Here is a 22,177-nt window from a genome sequence, read left to right on the forward strand (position 1 = left end):
ACTTGCCTCAGTCTCTTCCTCTGCCTTATGCCCCTTGGTCGAATTCTTTCCTCCGAGGAGGCAAGAATCGAGTTGCTGCAGACCCGTATGAATTCACTACTGCTAACAAGATGACAACATCCAGGGATAGAAAGGGAAACGTATCTATATTGTTTTCTTTTCTTTCTTTCATTCTTTTTTTTTTTTGAGACAGGATCTGGTTCTGTAGCCCAGGCTGGAGTGCAGTGGTGCAATCTCGGCTCACTGCAGCCTTGACCTCCCAGGCTCAAGTGATCCTCCTGCCTCAGCCTCCTGAGTAGCTGGGACTACAGGCTCACACCACCACCCCCAGCCTTTTTTTTTTTTTTTTTTTTGTAGAGACAGAGTCTCCCTATGTTGTTCAGGCTGGTCTCAAACTCCTGGGCTCAAGCAATCCACCTGCCTTGGCCTCCCAAAGTGCTGGGATTACAGGCATGAGCCACCATGCTCAGCCCTTGTTTTCTTTTTTTAAAACAGTGAAAACCTTTCCAGAGGCTTCCCAACCAATTTTCTTGTCTCATTGGCCAGAATTGTATCACGTGCCCTTGTTTAAACTACCCACTTAACAGCATTAAGACCTGCGGACTGGCTTAAATGAGAAAAGATTCATTCCCTAGAACTGCCTAGGAGGGTAACCCTACAAAATAAAGGACATGGTCACTGAAAGGAGAGTGAACCAGACTGGAATTCTCTTTTTAATACAGTAGGCATGTGGAATTGCAGTTGGCTAGGAAACTAGCAGTATCTGCTATCCCTGGTGAGTGTGGGGAGACAAGAGGGAAAGCCGTTCTGCCACACGTCTGAGCTCACCGAATCATCATATAAACTTATGAAGTAGGTCCTTGTCCTGTTTCACAGATAAGAAATGAGGCATAAGACACACAGAGATCTATCTGACTCCAAAGTCCTGCTTGCTGCTCTTGGCCTGTCTGTGCCGCAACTACAATTACAGAATGGAACGTCAGAATCAATTTTTAAAAATCCTTTGGGGAAGGCAAAGAAAGAGGTGAATCCCCAGTTTCAGTTAATCAAGGATTAGCCCTGGTATAAATAGAATTTCCATGATCATATTGGCTGATCACTGAATTCCCTTACTGACGTCAGCCAAAGATCCCTTTATAACAAGGGACAGTGCCCACTTTGTGGGAGGAAAAAAGAGCAGGTGTGTTAATCTGCAACTTTATCCAGGACTAAATTTACCTTTAAAAGGAATGCAGGCAAGTTGTCTCTGAAGCAACTCTGTATTATTCCAGGGTCGAGGCAAAAATCCTCTGTGATTCTCTCCCCACCAATTTTCTTATTAGCCTCATCTCCATAAGAAAAATTTGCATCAATTTAAAATTCAACCGCTCCCGGCTGGGTGCGGTGGCTCATGCTTGTAATCCCAGCACTTTGGGACGCCGAGTCAGGTGGATCCCTTGAGATCAGGAGTTCGAGACCAGCCGGGACAACATGGTGAAATCCTGTCTCTACTAAAAATACAAAAAATTAGCCAGGTGTGGTGGTGCACACCTGTAATCCCAGCTACTGGAGAGGCTGAGGCAGGAGAATTGCTTGAACCCAGGAGGTTGAGGTTGCAGTGAGCCAAGATGGCGCCACTGCACTCCAGGCTTGGCAACAAAGTGAGACTCTGTCTCAAAAATAAATAAATAAAATTCAACCCCTTCCTCAGCCTTTGCTGATAGATGCACTGGCAAATGTCAGAGCCCACATCTAAGGATGCAGTTGGTGGGGTGGGGTGAGGAAATGTGGCAAGCATCTCTCAGGAGGCTCCGGGGTGGAAGAGAAAGTGCCCACCAATGGCTGAGCTGACCTCCAAGTTGAATCCCTCAGTCTGCATAGAGCAGCTTGCTGCCCAATGCCAGACTGGGCACTTGATTTCAGACCTCTGGCCAGGTCATAAAGAAGCCCAGGTTGGCGCCACAGCTCATGCCGATAATTCCAGCACTTTGGGAGGCTGAGGTGGGAGGATTGCTTGAGCCTAGGAGTTTGAGACCAGCCTGGATAACACAATGAAACCCCATCTCTATTTCATAACAAACAAAGAAGACAAAACACCAAAAGCAAAGAAGCCCTGACGCGGGTCCTGCCCATACCTACTAGGTGGCTTTACCGTTTCTCAAGGCCCTCCTAAGTACCAGGCACTGGGTTAAGAACATTACTTACATCATCACACATAGTTCTTACTCCCACCCTCAGAGGTAGGTGATTTTCCCATGGATGAGTAAACCAAAGCTCATGACAGCAATGTGTCCAAAGCCGTAAGGAGACGGCAGAGTTGGGATTTTATCTGAGGTCTGGTTGCAAGCATAAAGCTCGTAACTACTGTGCCCTACTTCCTCTGCTCACCTAAAGAACTCAACTATATTTTCAGGTCCCCATGAAGCATCTACCAGGTGGATATGATATGACTCTCTCATAACAATTCAGAGAAATTAAAAAGATTTGCCCCAAGTGACACAGGTGGTAAATGGTGGAGCCGGGATTTGAACCTGAATCTGAGTAGCCTCACACCCAGAGCTGCCTCTGTCCATGAATAGCCTCCCCCATGAATTGCCTCGCTTAGTTTATGCTGCTGATCCCAGTATTCCCCGTGCCTGTGTGGCCTTCCACGTGGAGAGCCAGCTTCTTTATAACAGAGAATTAACACATTTAAAAAGTCAGGACAGGGGAAGATTATGTTTGATATTATAAGCTGGTTTTCAGATATAGATGTATATGAATTATTTTTCCCTCTCTCTGAAATAGCTTTGGGTTTTCTAAAGTAGTCTTCTGCTATTAAAAATGCCCCATCCATTTTCCCAAGGTCTCTTCAGGTCGGTATATTTAAAAAAAGAAAGACTTCAACTTGTCACTCAGCTCTCATTTTGTATGAATCATAGCAGGACTCAATGTGGGGAAACAGCCTTGTTCTAAGAACCAGTAATAGAAGCTGGGGTTTGTCACCTTCACGGCTGCATTTCAAATCCCACTTGGGTGTTTGTTTGGGGCCCATGTGATGGTACATCCTTGACCCAGGGAGAACCGAGCAATTGGGCTGTGGCCACCTCAGCAGACAGGTGCCCAAGTCACAGAGGCAGCTGCCTCTGTGATCAAACCCTGGACGGAGGCCAAAGAGAAAGAATGGTTACAGGAATGGCTCTTTCTCCCTTCTTAGGTGATATTTCTTAGTCAGGGGTAATAAAATAATGACAACAATAATAACAGCAGCAGCTAACAGTCATTAAACACTGCTGTAATTATTCTCAATAGTGTTGTTGCTATTGTCACTACATTAATTAACTAATTCAACCATCAAAATACCCTATTAGTAGCAATTATTGTTACAACAAAATGTGGTGCTTAGAGATCAGACAAAGATCTCTAAGCAGAGAGACCTAAGTTTGACTCTTACTGTCACCTCTTGCTGATCCTGTCGGTCTGGGAAGTTACTCAAGTTAGGCCTCAGTTTTTCTCATCTGTAAAATGGAGACAATAAAATTATCTGTTCCATAGAGTTGTTGGGAGTAGGATTAGGTAGAATCGTGTATATAGTTCTTGGCTCAGAGTGACGGCTCAATGACTGGAAGTTGATATGTAGCCTAGTGGTTAGGATAAAAAAAAAATTGGAAGTGATCATTAGTTATTGCAAGTAAAGTGCTGGCAAACTCAAATAGGCCCTACTGCCATTTCTGTACCTTCAAGAACAGCTAGCTTTCTAGGGCCAACCATTCTCTCTGTAAGCACCTAAAAGAATCTGAACTTCCCATGAATGATGATGTGGAAGGAAAAAGAATGAAATAATCTCTAGAAACAAACTATGGTTTCTTGCCCATGAACCAGAAAACGGTGCTCAGCTATCTTATTTGGTAGATTTTAGCTCAGCAGGGTTTTGCGTGGTGGTGGTGGTGGTGGTGAGGGTGAGGTGGTCTGGAACACAGGAGGTAGGGAGGAATCTGTTTTTTGGCTTCCATTTCTGCCTTGGATTTAGTACCAAATGTATTTTCTCACCAGCAAGATCAAACGGATGGAAAAAAATAGTCAGACCTGTGCCCGACATGGCTCATGACATCCTGCTGGATGGCACGGAGGAGGAGAAAATAAATCAAAGTAGTTGCTACCACAGCCATTCGCATCTTAGAGGAGAGGACAACATAAATCTTTTCTGTGAGCTAGGCCCTGAAATAGGGTGAGAAATTGCTGCAAAATGAATATTCAGTCAGGAATGTTGGTGGCCTGGTTTTCTTAAGAGTGGAGCTTGTTTATGGATCTGATTATCTTTTAGGACAAACCCAGTAAACCCTGCTGTGAAGTTGTGGGCTCCTTCTCCCTTCCCGTCCATTTTCCTTTCTATTAACACTCACTGAGGGCTAACCCTGTGCCAGGCACAGAGCTACACCCCTGAGGATACGGGGTCATGGATTCGACATAGTGCCTGCCCTCAAGAATGTACAGACTAGGGGAAGAGATGGACACTGAACAAATTATTACCCCAACAACCACAGTGAGAGATGCCAAGAAGGAGGCACCTCCAACAGAGCAGTATAAGAGTGAGTGAAGGCCACCCCGCCTAGTCTGGGGGTTCATGGACAACTTCTCCGAGGAAATGATATTTGAGCCAAGACCTGAAGGGTGAGCAGAAATTAGCCAGGCAAAGAATGTGTGGTGGGGACGTGGGTGGGGAAGCTTAGCATTTTTGAGAAATAAGGAAATGGCCAGTGTGGCTGAAGCTCTGAACGCAAAGGGGAGAGTGATGTGGTGTGGGGCTGCAGAGGTGGCCAGGAGCCGAGGCTGGCCTAATTTCCTCTCACTTTGTGTGTCTCCTCTTTAATTCTTTTTTTTTTTTTTTTTTGAGACAGAGTCTCACTCTATTGCCCACCTGGATTGCAGTGGCTCAATCTCAGCTCACTGCAACCTCCTCCTTGGTTCAAGCAACTCTGCCCGTGTAGCTGGAATTACAGGCGTGTGCCACGATGCCCAGCTGATTTTTGTATTTTTAGTAGAGACGGGGTTTCATCAAGTTGGTCAGGCTGGTCTCGAACTCCTGACCTCAAGTAATCCACCCACCTCAGCCTCCCAAAGTGCTGGGATTACAGGTGTGAGCCATGGCACCCATCCTGCTTCTCTTTAATTCTTATTTGTCCAATTCTTAGAGGGGAGGAAGCAGGCCTGCCCTACCTGTCATGGGGCCACAGGTTTTCATGTCAATGGAGTGCTCCCATGGGAGTGCTCCTGAGCCCTCCTCCCAGGGATTTCTGGTGCCCGGGAGCACTCTGTCTCCTTTGGTCTCTTCTAACCATTGCTGGGGCTGCGTGGCTTTCTCCCAGGGGCTCAGCTGCACTCCCACGTGCTGATCCCAGTGCTTCCTTGCTCAGAGATTTCAGAAGCCTTGGTTCAGTTACTCTGGTGATCTGACTTCCTCTTCTTGCAACCAGCACTGCCCGTGATCTTGTGTCCCAGTAAAAAAACCAAGTCCCCTCTTCCTACCTCAGCTCCAGTAACAGGCTCCCCCTCTTGTTTTCGTTCATAGTAGTGAGAACGGCTACTTGCCGCAGGTCCCTTCTTCATCAGTTCATTCAACTAAAGTTGATGGTGTGACTTGGTGTCAAGTACTTAGGGGTACAAAGGTGAGCAAAACTAGAGAGAATCCTGCTCCTGAGTGTCTTACAGGTCACCCATGCTAAGCACTTTCCCTGTGATCTCACTAAAATTTTGCAACAACTGTACTCAATATGGGCTGTTATTTGTGCCCATTTTATAGATGAGGAAGCTGAGTCAAAGAGAGGTTAAACAACGGGCCTGGCTGGGCACAGGGGCTTATGCCCATAATCCCAGCACTTTGGAAGGCCAAGGTGGGCAGATCACTTGAGGTCAGGAGTTTGAGACCAGCCTGGCCAACATGTTGAAACCCTGTCTCTACTAAAAATAGAAAAAAAATTACTCAGGCGTGGTGGTGGGCACCTATAATCCCAGCTACTCAGGAGGCTGAGGCAGGAGAATCTAGTGAACCTGGAAGGTGGAGGCTACAGTGAGCCAAGACTGCGCCACTGCACTCCAGCCTGGGTGACAGAGAAAGACTTTGCCTCAAAAAAAATACAATGGGCCCAAGGTCACACTTCTCATCAGTGGTGGAGCTAGAATTTGAACCTCTCTGATCCCATCTGATCCCACAGCCCAAGTTCTTTATAAAATTTTAAAATATGGTTTATTTTTTTTTTTTTATAGAGACAGGGTCTCGCCATGTTGCTCAGGCTAGTCTCAAACTCCTGGGCTCAAGCAATCCTCCCACCTTGGCCTTTCAAAGTGCTGGGACTATAGGGCATGAGCCACCATGCCTGGTCCCAAAACTTAAGTTCTTAATGAGTGCTCTCTATCTCCTCCACCCATCTCTTTCTCTGTCTGTGAATTTCTGGAAGTATCCTGAGACTGTGATTCTTCTATAACTGGGGCCTTGTCTTGGGAGTGGAACCCTGCTCTATACCCCTTGCTCTTCTGTGGCTACAGCTCGCCTTCCTGTTCTTACATACCCTGTTGTGTCCTGCAGGGCCTCTCCGTCCCACTCATCTCTTTGCCTAGTTTCTTCCTTTTACAACCTATTTCCTTAGCACAGTGTGCTCTTTAGAGCTGGAGTTTCACCGAGTGCCTGAGGCTCAGCCCATAGCTCAAAGGGGCAGTTGTTTTTTTCTTTCCTGGAGGTATCTGCAAGTCTTCACAGTCCACTCCACTCGCCTGCTGCTAACCCTTTGATTCCAAGCTGAGTGATAGGGTATGTGGTAGGGATTGTGGTAACCCAAGGAACTATTGAAAGACCTGAAGTTCTCCTACAACTTATGACTTCAAGGAAGTGTTTCTCAAAGAGGGTGGTACCATCCTTAGGGGATGTTTACTTGTGAGGGTACTTTTGGTTGTCACAAGGATTGCAGGGGTGTGGGGGTGGAGATGGGGAAGTCTGATGTCCTATTTGCTTTGAGGGCCAGTGAGAAACTGGCTTATGGGGCAAAAACGGACTTGTATCCCCCAAGATTTGTAATGTCCTACCAGACATTGTGCAAGTAAAAAACTTATTTTTCATTCTCTGAACCTAGATCCTAACTCTTTTTTTTTCATATAAACACAAACACCAAACTTCCCAGGAATGCTGCTACTGTGGAAATAGAAGGAAGGCCCTCGGACTTCACCATGACTTGTTTGCCATTTTGGAAAATGATGTCATTGACAGCAGCACCACCCTTGGAATCTCAGCCGATAGTGCCATGCGATTGTACCAGTTGTCACTTACAGCTGTTTCATTCATGGAGACTTTAGGTATGCCTAATTGACCATTATTTTGAAATAGCAGATTTAAAGTAAAAGGGTCAGCAATATTTTTTGAATATTGTCTCACTACTCTGAAATTCAGATGCTCTTATTTAAAGTAGATGGCAAACATCTGACTACTTCACCATCTTCCTGTACAGTCAGAGTCACGCTTGAAGATTTTCATACTGAAATATATGTTGTTGTACTATAAGTTATTTTCATTTATTTCTCCTTCATATGACAGCCAGGACTTTATATTTATTTTTAGATATTATGTGTATCAGTAGATTTTACTATCTATCAGGTTCAATGCAGGGTAGCAAAGGCAATGCTACAGAAACATTTGTCTTAAGAAATTGGCTGGGTGCAGTGGCTCATGTCTATAATGCCAACACTTTGGGAGGCAGAGACGGGTGGATCACTGAAGGTCAGGAGTTCAAGACCAGCCTAGCCAACATGGTGAAACTCCGTCTCTACTAAAAATATAAAAATTAGCTGGGCGTGGTGGCGCATGCCTATACTCCCAGCTGAGGCAGGAGAATTGCTTGAACCCAGGAGGCAGAGGTTGCAGTGAGCTGAGATCGCACCACTGCTCTCCAGCCTGGGAAACAGAGTGAGACTCTGTCTCAAAAAAAAAAAAAAAAAAAAAAAAGAAATAGGGGCTGTGGCCAGACTAAAAACCAGAGTTTTAAGGAAATGAAATTACTCTTTTTTGCAGACATTTGTGCAGGTAAAAAACTTATTTTTTGAACCTAGATCCTAACTGTTTTTTCAATATAAACACAAACATCAAGCACTACCGTCGCCACTGCTCTCCAGCCTGGGCGACAGAGTGAGACTTTGTCTAAAAAACAAACAAACAAACAAACAAACAAAAAAAGAACTTGAAGCCATATATTTTTTTGGTGCTGGAATTTATACACGAAAATATAGGACGATCCCATCAAAGCTTGCTTGGCAATCCACGTGGAAGCACAGAGACCAGATCAGAGGCATTGCCAGTGTCCAGGCAGGAGAGGATGGCAGCTTGGATGACGGAGGTGCTGTGGAGATGGGGAGAAATAAGTGGATTTAAGATGTCTTGTGGAGGTAGAACCAATAGGATTTGCTGATGGAGTGATGCATGCGTGTGTGTGTGCGCATGTGTGTGTGTGTGTCTGTGTTACAATGGGATCATAAAGCGTCACACCTAGGATTCATGCCTGAGAAACTATGTGGAGGGTAATCCTATTTATAGAAATAGGGAAGATGGCAAAGAACAAGTTTGGCAGGCAGAGGGGTCAGGGAAGTGAGAGTTCCTTTTTGGTTAAATTCATTCTGAAAAGCATATTTGACACTTAAGCGGGGTGTCAAGTAGGCAGTTGTAGTTCCAGGGATGAGTTTAGTCTGGAGGTGTATTAACATATTTCAAAGTAATCAACATATAGGTATATTTAAAGCAGTGGGAGCAGACATTGGATGGTGGCTGTATTTTCCAGTTTTTAAACACCTTTATTGCAAAGGTTTTTGAGTGATGAGAAAAAGAACTTAAAGAAAGGAAAGGGAGAGAAAGAACGCACCAGTCTATATTACACATAGTCTACGTCTTGCAACAAAACAAGTTTTTGGTGTTTGCAAGCAGCTCTTAGCAGAGCCTTGAGTACACGTCTATGAGATACGGGGCATGCACACCACCTGCTGGTCATTTCTTTGCATTTTCTAACACACCCTTCAGGGCAGAAAGAAGTTTCTAGTTTGTCAAAAGTATGAACTGGGCGGGGCACTGTGCGGCTCATGCCTGTAATCCCAGAACTTTGGGAGGCCAAGGCAGGGGGAATCACTTGAGCCCAGTAGTTCTAGATCAGCCTGGGCAACATGGTGAGACCCCCTTCTCTACAAAAAGTAATGATAAAAAAAAAAGCCAGGTGTGGTGGTGTGCTCCTGTAGTCCTAGCTACTTGGGAGGCTGAAGTGGGAGGATTGCTTGAGCCCAGGAGGCAGAGGCTGCAGTGAGCCGTAATCGCACCACTGCAATCCAGGCTAGGTGACAGGATGAGACCCTGTCTGAAAAAAGCAAAAGCAAATGAAATATGTGTTTGAATAGACACCCAGTGGAATCAGTAGAACATTCTGCCTGCACCCCTCCACCCATCACTAAATTTTTCATTAATCTACTGCTGTGAATTCAAAAGGGAAAACAGGGAATATGCATTAGTAGCACAGGTCTGGCCGTCTTAGAAACATTCTGTTTGGAATGAATCAGACAATGTGGTGTTTTGTATTTTCCCCCTCTCTCTGAGATGGGAGACTGTATCAGCTTATGGGAAGAAAGTCATCCCAGTCAATGAATAATCAAAGGCAAAGCCAACCAGATGATAAATCTTGGCCTTCATCCTGAGAAGCCACCCACTAAGCAAAGTTGAATAAATCTGTTCAGGCTTAGCATATTTTTCAGGGCAATTGGTTGCAGTTTTCTCAGATTCTTTGATTGGCTAACCTTATCTTGGGCCAATTCCAAGCTAATAAAACAGAGAATGAAGTAAGTTCTGATTTTGGCTTAAGTTTCAGGGAGGAGACCATAGCATTAGCTTTGACAGTATTGGGAACAGAGAAAAATGTTTGTTCATGCTTTTCTATCCTGAATGCTGAGAACATCTGGGCTTCTGTTATTTTCCCAGATGGTTCCCTTCTCCTTGGAGAGGGCTACAGGTGACTTAGAGAGCACATCACAAAATATCGTGTAATTAAACTAATTATGGCTCTGTCAACGCAGGATATTAGCATTTCAAATTATGGGATTAGGAAGCTGTGAAGATAGACAAGAGACACTCCCTGGAAATGGTTAACTGTGTGGATTTAGAGTGAGGAGATCTGGTTTCAAGTTTTTTATTTTCTGTCTTTTTTGTTTGTTTGTTTTTGAGATGGAATCTCGCTCTGTTGCCCAGGCTGGAGTGCAGTGGCATGATCTCAGCTCACTGCAACCTCCACCTCCCAGGTTCAAGCAATTCTCCTGCCTCCCGAGTAGCTGGGATTACAGGCGCCTGCCACCACTCCTGGCTAATTTCTGTGTTTTTAGTAGAGGTGGGGGTTTCACCATGTTGGCCAGGCTGGTCTCGAACTCCTGACCTCAGATGATCCACCCGCCTCAGCCTCCCAAAGTGCTAGGATGACAGGCGTGAGCCATTGCACCCGGCTGGTTTCAAGTTCTAACATCTCCACCTATCCACTGTGTGACCTAGAGCGAGTGACTTAACATCTCTGAGCCTCTGTAAAATGGACATAAGCTACCCACCTCAACAGATTGTTATGAAGCAAAATAAGAAAATGCCTGTAAAGAACCAAGCAGAGTGCCTGGTATGTCATGAGGACTCAAAAAAAAAAAAAAAAAAAAAAAAAAAATAGCGGCTAGTGTTTCGTTCATTAGTGCAGTATAGCTATGCTCCTGAAAGAAAAAGCCCATGACATAGACTTTTTGTGTCCCCCCACTGTTATAGATTGCATTGTGTCCCCCCCCCCAACCGCCAGTTCATATGTCAAAGTTCTAACTCCCAGTACCTCAGAATATATTTGGAGATAGGGTCTTTATGGTGGTAATTAAGTTCAAATGAGGTCATTATGATTAATCAGCGTTATTCCAATATGAGCTGTGTCCTTACAGTAAGAGGAAATTCAGCCACAGATACAGAAGGAAGACCATGTGACGACAAGGAAAAGACAGCTAGTTATCTGCAAGCCAAGGAGAGAGACCTCAGAAAAAATCCAACCCTGAAACTGTGAGAAGTACGTTCTGTTAAGCCGCCCAGTCCATGGCACTTTGCTGTGGCAGCCCTGGAATACTCGCACATCCACCCTGCCTGGTACTCAGACATTCATTTTTCTGCAAGTATTTTTTATGTCATGTTCCAGATCGTGAAGATATACGAGTGAATACACAGTTTCCATGCTCACGCAATATATGTTCTCATCAAACACACAAATAAGATAATTCCGATTGACAGTGCGAAGGCCCCAGGGTATATGTGAACTTGGAGGGTTGAAATAACAGAATGGAAACCTGTGTTGATGGAGTAGGTTGAGTGAGGGAGAGGGAATATGAGCTAAGGCTGGGGAGACCAGCAGTGTAGACCCAAGTCACCAACCACATGTTTTTTCATGCTTGTTTGATTTATGGAAAGCCATAACTAGAACTCAATTCTGCTAACTCTCTGGCCACCAACGTTCTCAGAAATGCCATTGTGATTCTTGTTAAGTGGATCTAGTGATATTGTGGGCTCTGAGAGACACTGCTGATATCCCCCTTTGGGAAAGAAGGACAATCCCCCAGGTGCTGGGAATTATGCCGGAAGACAACCCTCTGCTGCCAGCCCACTTTGGGGATTGCATTAGCTAAAGAAAAACTGCCTCGCCCAGGGTTGTGCTTCTTTCCAGGGCAGCCCACATCCAGTGACTGGCAGATGTGGTGGCTTAATGACTGACCCTCTCATTCTGACTCAAAACAATTTTTTTTTTTTGAGATGGAGCCTCACTCTGTTGCCTAGGCTGGAGTGCACTGGTGTGATCTCAGCTCACTACAACCTCTGCCTCCATGGTTCAAGTGACTCTCCTGCCTCAGCCTCTGGAGTAGCTGGTTACAGGTGCCCACCACCACGCCTGGCTAATTTTTGTATTTTTAATAGGGATGGGGTTTCACCATGTTGTCCAGGCTGGTCTTGAACTTGTGACCTCAAGTGGTCCACCCGCCTCAGCCTCCCAAAGTGCTGGGATTACAGGCATGAGTCACCGTGCCTGGCCTGACTTGAAACAATTTGGAAGGGCCAGCGCAGCTTCAGAGCTGCCTATGGAGTTGGCTGAGATCTCTGTCGAGACTGCCTGACAGGCCAACTTCTCCATGTGTCTACTCCTCCTATCCTGTCTCTTCCACAGGCATTGTCCTCAAGAGCACTGCCCAATAAGCATCCTGCTGCAAGTCTTCACAGAAGCTGCCTCCCAGGAACCCCACCTGTGACAATGTCCCTGCTGAAAATTGAGCATGGATGAACCAGCAAACTCAAGAGATCTTCCAGGCAGCCCAGTGGGAGAATGGCCACATGCCAGGCAACTATGAGGCAATGAGAGATGGAATAGGATTTTTTTTTTCTTTTTTCTTGAGATGGAGTCTCATCCTGTCATCCAGGCTGCAGTGTAGTGGCATGATCTTGGCTCACTGCAACCTCAGCCTCCTGGGTTCAAGTGATTCTCTTGCCTCAGCCTACCAAGTAGCTGGGATTATGGGCACGCACCACCACGCCTGGCTAATTTTTGTATTTTCAGTAGAGACAGGGTTTCACCATGTTGGCCAGGCTGGTCTCAAACTCTTGACCTCATGATCCGCCCGCCTTGGCCTCCCAAAGTGCTGGGATTACAGGTGTGAGCCACTGAGCCTGGTGAAACAGGACTTTTAGAGGAGTTTATGACTCCTCTGGGAATGCTCGCCATACCCACAATCCCTTCAGAGTTGTCCCTTTTGCAGGGGCTGCCACAGGACCCTGCAGCTGGGGCTCCAGCTGGTTAGACCAGGGATAGGCACTTGTCTCAAAAGCAGTGGTCTCTAGGTCAGCCAGCAGCCCAGAAGGCAGCCTTTTGCAAGTGCTCTGTCTAATGGAGAATGTCTGTTCACCTCTCCAGACTCTACCCTTGCTTTCTAGCCACACCGGCTCCGGCAGCTTTTCTTTCCCTAAGACATTTCACAGGCTATGGTCTCTACCTGGAACAATCTACATTCTCCTCATCCTCACGCCTCTTCTCCACTTGCCCAGTGAATGGCTATGTATCCTTTTGATCTCTGTTGGAAAGTCACTTCATTAAGGAACCAATCCCTTGCCACTCTCTGACTTGATGCTCTTTGTAGTTTTCCTTCACAGCGCTTGCCCCAGTTTGTAAACCTCTATGAGTGACTGTTTAATTCGTGTCTGCACACTGCACTAGGTTGCAGGCAGTTTAATTCGTGTCTGCACACTGCACTAGGTTGCAGGCAACTTGGGAGTCAGATCTGCCGCAGTTTTACTCCCCATTATACATTAAGTCCTCATGGAACGTAGTCAATAAGTTCTTGGAAACTGTAACTTTAAATGAAATGACTCACAATAAAACCAATTTGACTGTAGGCTAATTGATATAAACAAGAGTTAAGTTCCTATGATACATTTCTGGTCACAAAAACATCATTGGCCGGGCTTGGTGGCTCACGCCTACCATCCCAGCACTTTGGGAAGCCAAGGTGGGCAGATCAACTGAGGTCAGGAGTTCGAGATCAGCGTGGCCAATGTGGCAAAACCCTGTCTCTACCAAAAATACAAAAATTAGCTGGGCATGATGGCACACGCCTGTAATCCAAGCTACTTGGGAGGGTGAGGCAGGAGAATCGCTTGAAGCTGGGAGGCAGAGGTTGCAGTGAGCCGAGATCGCGCCACTGCACTTCAGCCTGGGTGACAGAGCGAGACTCTTTCTCAAAAAAACAAAAAACGGCCGGGCGCAGTGGCTCACGCCTGTAATCCCAGCACTTTGGGAGGCTGAGGTGGGCAGATCATGAGGTCCAGAGATGGAGACCATACTGGCCAAAATGGTGAAACCCCTTCTCTACTAAAAATACAAAAATTAGCTGGGCATGGTGGTGTGTGCCTATAGTCACAGCTACTTGGGAGGCTGAGGCAGGAGAATCACTTGAACCCGGGAGGTGGAGGTTGCAGTGAGCCAAGATCGCGCCACTGCACTCCAGCCTGGCAACAGAGTGAGACTCCTTCTCAAAACAAACAAACAAATCATCCAACTTCTAAGAAAAGACCCCAAATGCTCTCAATATTAAAATAAATATGAGCTACACATACATCTAAGGAAGATTAATAAAAAAACAAGATTAAGATCATTATTTGTCTGCTTGTTCCAATTCACAGTGGTGAGTGGCTGGAGCCTGTCACAGCAACTCGGGGTGCAAGGCAGGAACGACCCTGGACAGGATGCCATCCCATCGCAGAGTGCACTCTCACACACGCACTCACTCACTCAGACTGGGACAACATAGACACGCCAGTGCACCCCATGTGCACAGCTTTGGGGTGTAGGAGGACTGGAGGACCTGGAGAAACCCCATGACATGGAAGGAACATGCAAACTCCACACAGGCAGTGGCCCTGAAATTTTTTTTTCAACAACATAATAATGAAAAGACATTGAATGACATGATGTCATGTGAAGATTTGCTGCAGTCCTAGCTCCCAGCACCATGCCTGGAACACAGGGAGCACCTAATAGTATTTATTGAGTAACTAATCGGGATTTTCTTATTGAATAGTGGCTGAATGAGCCAAATCAGATCTTTCTTTAAATTAGAAAAATGAGGCTGGGCGTGGTGGCTCACGCCTGTAACCCCAGTACTTTGGGAGGCCAAGGTGGGGAGATTGCTTGAGCTCAGGAGTTCGAGACCAGCCTCGGCAACAGGGAGGAATCCGGTATCTACAAAAAACGCAAAAGTTAGCCAGGCGTGGTGATGCGCACCTGTAGTCTCAGCTACTCGGGAGGCTGAGGTGGATGGCTTGAGCCTGGGAGGTGGAGGTTGCAGTGAGCTTGGATTGTGCTACTGCACTTCAGCCTGGGCAATAGAGCCCCACTTTGTCTCAGATAGATAGATAGATGATAGATAGATAGATAGATAGATAGATAGATAGATAGATAGATAGATGAAAAATGTTGAGAACAAACGTAAGACAAATAAATAAATAAATGAGAAAAATGTGCAGAGAGAGCACCGAAGTTGATGAGAATTAGGGTGGAGCAGTGGTTCTCAAAGAGTAGTCCAGAGACCCTTAGAGGTGCTTGAAACCCTTTCAGGGGATCCAGAAGATCAAAACAGTTTTCACATTCATATAAAGATATCTTGCCTTTTATCCTTCTTACTCTCTCATGAGTGTACAGAATATGAAAAGCTCATGTTTATAGTTTCTGATTTCACATTGTAACAAGCCTTTAAGTAACTATCACTTGTTAAGTTTTGTGGTAGTATCAAAAAAGAATATACACAACTTGCTGAGAAGTCTATTAAAATACCTCTCTCTTTTCCAAATATACATATCTCTGTGAGGCTGGGTTTTCTTCACAGACTGTAACCAAAACAACATATGGCAATATATTAATGCAGAAACATATATGAGAATTCAGCTATCTTCAAATAAGTCAGACATTGCAAGAGAGTTGAAGAAATGTAAAACAGCAAAACACTATTCCCTAAATATACTTTTAGAAATATAGTTATTTTTCATAAAATGGTATTTCTAGTAACATATAATGGATTTGTTATTAGTTTTAATATGTAGTTTTTTAAAACTTCACAATTTTAATTTCGGATTGGTAAATATCAATAACAATAATGCACATCGGCTGGGCACGGTGCCTGATGCCTGTAATCCTGGCATTTAGGGAGGCTGAGGTGGGCAGAACCCTTGAGGCCAAGAGTTTGAGACCAGCCTGGCCAACATGGCAAAACCCCGTCTCTGCTAAAAATACAAAAATTAGCCAGATGTGGTGGCACATGCCTGTAGTCCCAGCTACTTGGGAGGCTGAGGGAGGAGAATTGCTTGAGCCCAGAAGGCAGAGGGTGCAGTGAGCTGAGATCATACCACTGCACTCCAGCCTGGGTGACAGAGTGAGATTCTGCCTCAGAAACAAACAAACAAAAGTAATGCACATAAACAAATACTCTTGGGTGTCATCAATAAATGTTAAAAGTGCAGAGGGGTCCGGAGACCAAAAAGGTTGGTTGGGCGCAGTGGATTACACGCCTGTACTCCTAGCACTTTGGGAGGCCAAGGCGGGTGGATCATCTGAGGTCAGGAGTTTGAGACCAGCCTGGCCAACATGATGAAACTTGGTCTCCACTAAAAATACAAAAATTAGCCGGGCTTGGTGGCACACGCCTGTAATCGCAGATACTCGGGAGGCTGAGGAAGGAGAACCGCTTGAACCTGGGAGGTGGAGGTTGCAGTGAGCTGAGATTGTGCCACTGTACTCCAGCCTGCGCGACGGGAGCGAGACTCCATCTCAAAAAAAAAAAAAAAAAAAAAAGGTTGAGAGCACTGGGGTAGAGACAAACAACTTCACAGCCAAAGCCTATCTTTCTCCATCTCTTGGTCCTTCTCCCCTCAGTGTTGGATTCATACTCAGGCAGGCACTCCATGGCTATCAGCAGCTCCAGATTTACCTCCTATTTGCTTAGCAAACGCCACCCATTTGTCCAGCAAAAAACGTGCTGGAAAAACACAATGGTTCCAGCAAAAGCCCAGAGTGGACTCTCATTGGCATGATTCCCATCACATTTCCATCCCTAATCCAACCACTGACTCCAATTCGCCAGGTCTTGGTCTTTTGTTCATCTCTGGAATGGTGAGTTCTGTGAAGTCCATCTCAAATGAACCACATGGACTGAGGGGGGTGGCTTAACAGAGGGAAACTGCTGCCATGAGAAGGAAAAATGGGGCTGGCATGGTGGTTCACGCTTGTAATCCCAGCACCTTGGGAGGCTAAGGCATGAGGATCTCTTGAGCTCAGGAGTTTGAGATCAGCCTGGGCAACATGGCAAGGCCCTATCTTTACAAAAAAAAAAATTAACAAAATTAGCCAGGCATAGTGGTACACACTTGTAGTCCCAGCCACTTGGGAGGCTGAGGTGGGATGTTGAGGCTGCAGTGAGCCATGATTGTGTGCCTGGGTGACAGAGTAAGACCCTGTGTCTTTAAAAAAAAAAAAAAAAAAAAAGGGGGGGAGAAGGGATGGGAAACGGGCAAGCAACATTTATCATCTGGGGAGGATATGAGTAGAAAGCTGAGGAACCTAGAATATTAAGTTATCTTAAAATAACCAGACTTTAAGGGTTCAAGTTCCAGAATAAATATCCCATGTCCTCTCTTTTCTCTTCTCCCTACTCTTTCCTCTCATCTGCACCACCATCTGGAATATCTGTTGGAGGGAGCACGTTAGAAAATAGGAGAACAGACAAAGGCGAGGGAGTATCAGTGAAAGCCAGGCTCAGTAATACATGTTGGGGCAGGATTGATTGAGGGGAGGTATTTCAGGGCTTCTTGTTCCTGTCCCGCCGTGCAGAATGGGTAGTTGTGTCTCTGCACTGATTGATGTTAGTCTCTCGAGCATGGTTGCGGTACTCATTGGAAGCCCCACGTTTTGCTCCCTCCTAACTGCTTCTTCACTCCCCCTGGTGCTCTCTTGCTGCACTCCTGCATGGACTGGATCAAGTCTGATGCCCTGACCCCAAACAATATCTATACTGAGTCCCATTCCCTCAAACCTCTGCTCTGCACACGGGAACATTAAGCAAGAGCAAGGTTACCCTCAAAGAGTTAGGCCAATATTGGAGTTTGGAAGGAAAACTTGCGGCTGAGGGCCCTTGAGTATCCCTCAAATACAACCATAGAAGAAATTGCCTTTTATTGCCCCAAAGCAGAAAGCTCCCCATGGAGAAACTCATCCTCAACAAGGACCACCCTTGCCCTCTGTCTTTCCATGGAGCAGGCCTTCATTGTGGACTTCTACAAGTGAAAGAAAGACTAGACTTGCTCTATGTGGACACAAGGCAGGGTGGGAAAAAAGCAGGGAGATAGATTTGACTTAGTAAGAAGGAAAATGTTCAATAGAGATGTCCAAAGCTGGAAGGGCTGCCTCAGCTGTGTGATTTGGGGGAAAGAGTCACTTATATACTCACTCATGACCTCATTTTCTTCAAGGTGATCAGTCTTGGGGGTGCTGAAAATCAGCATACAATATAAACACTAGATGAATTCTTTACTCCTAGCTGGGTACAGTGGCTCACACCTGTACACCCAGCACCTTGGGAGGCTGAGGTGGGAGGATCGCTTGAGGCTAGGAATTTAACACTAGCCTGGGAAACAGTGAGGCCCATCTTTACAGATTTTTTAAAAAATTATTTACCCTGAAGGGCGCTTCCTTCCTTTTTCTGTCAGTGTCAACACTTTCTTTTGGTGTAAACACAGGAATCTGGAAAGTACATTGTATTTGAAATTTTCCTGGTTCCTGAGCTAATCTGTTTAAATTCAAATACTTAAAGGGTCGGGGGAACGGAAGAATAAGGAGAGATTTGTTTAAGGATACAAAATGACAGCTACATAGCAGGAATAAGCTCTAGAGTTCTATGCCACTGTAGGATGACTATAGTTAATATATCACATAATTTCTTTCTTTCTTTTTTTTTTTTTTTTTTGAGATGGTGTCTCGCTCTGTTGCCCAGGCTGGAGTGTAATGGCATGATCTTGGCTAACTGCAACCTCTTCCTTCCCGGTTCAAGCGATTCTCCTGCCTCAGCCTCCCGAGCAGCTGGGATTACAGGCACCCGCCACAACGCCCAGCCAATTTTTGTATTTTTACTAGAGTCGGGGTTTCACTGTGTTGGCCAGGCTGGTCTCGAACTCCTGACCTCAAGTGATCCGCCCACCTCAGCCTCCCAAAGTGCTGGGATTATAGGTGTGAGCCACCGTGTCTGGTATTTTTTTTTTTTTTTTTTGAGAGAGGGTCTCGATCTGTCGCCCAGGCTGTAATCCAGTGGCGTGATCTCAGCTTACTGCAACCTCTGCCTCCCGGGTTCCAGTGATTCTCTTGGCTCAGCTTCCAGAGCAGCTGGGATTATAGGTGCACGCCACCACACCCCGCTAATTTTTGTGTATTTTCTTTTAAAGATGGCTTTCACCATGTTGGCCAGGCTGGTCTTGAACTTCTGAACCCCTGTGGTCTGCCCGCCTTGGCCTCCCAAAGTGCTGGGATTACAGACGTGAGCCACTGCACATGGCATTAATATCCTTCTAGCTATTTGAAACTATGTAATATATTAACAGGGCCCGGTGCGGTGGCTCACACTTGTAATCCCAGCACCTTGAGAGGCCAAGGAGGGCAGATCACTTGATGTCTGGAGTTTGAGACCAGCCTGGCCAACATGGTGAAACCCCATCTCTACTAAAAATACAAAAATGAGTTGGGAGTGGTTGTAGGTGCCTGCAGTCCCAGCTACTTGGGAGGCTGAGGCAGGAGAATTGCTCGAACTTGGGAGGCGGACGTTGCAATGAGCCCAGATTGCGCCATTGCACTCCAGCCTGGGTGACAAGAGCAAAACTCCGTCTCAAAAAAAGGACATTGAATGTTCCCAACATAAAGAAATGATAAAGTTTTGACATGATGGATATGCTAATTAGCCTGATCTGATCACTATATATGTATGCAACATCACTATTAAAAATGCAAATACTTACAAATTACAGCAGCAAAATAAAAGCACAGAAAAGAGAAAACCCGATGGAGAAGGCAGCCCGGGTCAGCTGTGCCACTTGGTGTGGATGCCTGAGGTGCAGAACAGGAGCTGCTGTGTCCGCATTTTTCTTTCCTCTCCTTTTTCTTCAGAGAGGCGGTCGGAAGTAGCTGCTGGGTCTGCTTCGTGATGGCTGCTTCGATGGCTTGGCTGAAGAGTGTTGGAAACTGGGTACAGGAACAGGGTCTGAGTTGTCACTCTCTCCATCGCTGTCCTCAAGAGCAGCAGGAATTAGGCTGTTTGCATCTTTGGAGCAGTTTTGGGCCAAACGTCTGTTTTTCCTTTTTCAATTCTCCACATCTGAGCAAAAGAAGGAGAGTCGTCTTCCAGATTCCTGATGCTAAATGAAGCAGTGGGGTGACAGAAGGGTCAGCAGAAAGTCTGCTTGGGACCCTGGAGTTCTGTTAAGAGAAGAAAGGGAGGGGGCCCCAGGCCCTCCGTGCAGGAGGCCCCACAGTGGAGCTGGAGGAGCAGGTGTAGGAATGGCAGGGAGGAAGCTGCCGTAGATCCTGCAGGCCCCCTGTCTGGTTCTCCTCCATCTCTGCCCTGTGCTCTCAGCAGCGTTTCTCCTGAGACTTCTCCTGGTGACTTCTCTTCTCTGTGCCAGTCTAGGGTTACCTTAGAGACCATAGGAGAAGGTCCCATTTCCCAAGACCCAGTCAGAGAACCACCCTGTGTTGAGAGTCCCCGATTCACTCACATCCCACATGACCTCGCCTGTACATCCTGGAAACAACAGCTCCCATCTCCTCGCCCCTGAAGGACCTGGGTACTGCTAAGATGTGTTATGCCCAGGGATTTTGATGCTTATTCTCTATGTGTTCCTGGTGCCAGAGTCTGCAAGGACCTACATTTCCAATTCTACCACCTCGCATTGTTTTCCAGGGTTCTGGTACCTAATTAGGAAAGTCATCTGTGTCCATAAGTTCCTCTGGCCCTCTGGAAAGTGACCTAATTATAACAAAGCCACACAGAACAATCTCCTTCATATTACTACAAAGCCTCACAAATCAAATTCCTTGATATTACCACCATCATTCATCCCTGTAGGATGATGCCAATAAGAACAGAAGCCTCCATTTCTTGAATACTTAGTGCCTTACATGGATGAGTTCCTTACTTCTCTCAATAGCTTTTTGACATAAGTACTACTATTATGCCCATTTTACAGGTGGAGAAATCAAGGCTCAGAGAAGTTAAATGACTCGCCCAAGAACACATTGTTAGTTTCATATTGACAATGAAATTCTAGCCCTAGTCTGCCTGACACCAGTGTCGGGCATCTTGACCATTACACAAACTGTCTCAGGTTATTTCTACTAATCTCCCTATGAAGAATTATAAAGAAAATTTAAACAGTAGATTGAGGTAGGGGAACAGGAGGGAGATGGGATAATTTAAACAGTAGATTGAGGGAGATTGGTCTTTGTATTAATAAAGAAAATGCTAGCTAATATAATAATTAAACTCCCAATTTTAGTGTCTTAACACAGTTCAAATGTATTTTTTACTCATGTTGCAATCTGATGGTGTTCCTGTTGGGTTTCCTCCATGTGGTGATTCTGGGACCCAGGCTTGTCTCATCTTATGGCTCTGCCATCCTTTAGGGCCTTGGAGACCTTTGCATCCAGAAGAAACGTACACCCTCTTCTTAACTGCCTTGGCCCAGAAGTGACACACATCCCTTTCTGCTCACATTTCACTGGCCAGCACTGGTTCTGTGGCATTGCATAGATGTAAGGGGACTGGGAAATGTATTTCTGCCCTAGGCAGCTACTTCTCAGCATCAACTCTATACCATTCAAGAGGGCATGCAAAATATTTGGTGAAAAGTTAGTTATCTCTGCCCCAGCCTCAATGACCTTAAGTGTCTTCTATTCCATAAATTCTAAGATTCCATAATTTAATTGTTTTGAAATACGCGGGAATCTGTTGAAGACTTGAAGTTCCTTTCTTTCTTTTTTTCTTTTTTTTTTTTTTGAGACGGAGTTTCGCTCTTGTTGCTCATGCTGGAGTGCAATGGTGTGATCTCAGCTCACCACAACCTCCGCCTCCAGGATTCAAGCAATTCTCCTGCCTCAGCTTCCCGAGTAGCTGGGATTACAGGCATGTGACACCACGCCTGGCTAATTTTGTATTTTTTTAGTAGAAGCGGGGTTTCTCCATGTTGGTCAGGCTGGTCTTGAACTCCCGACCTCAGGTGATCCTCCCGCCTTGGCCTCCCAAAGTGCTGGGATTACAGGCGTGAGCCATTGTGCCCAGCATTGAAGGTCCTTTCAATATGGTCATATTCTTGTGAGAAACGATGAAGACAGACAATGTCTGTGGCAGTGTGGTCAGTATACTCTGTGGCCTGATGTTTGCAGTGCCTGAAAAGTGAGAGCGTCTGTCACCTTTTCTTTATGTTCCTGTAGCGTGGCCCGTGGTAACTTTCCAATAGGAGGGCAAGAAGAACTCCAAGGGCAGAAACCTTGCCCAGGCTCCATCCCTTCCTGCCGAGAGAAGTGCTCGAAGACATGGTTTTTACATAATGTTTAGAAATAAGCAT

Source organism: Pan paniscus, chromosome 2, assembly GCF_029289425.2.
Source record: "Pan paniscus chromosome 2, NHGRI_mPanPan1-v2.0_pri, whole genome shotgun sequence".
Classification (NCBI taxonomy): domain Eukaryota; kingdom Metazoa; phylum Chordata; class Mammalia; order Primates; family Hominidae; genus Pan; species Pan paniscus.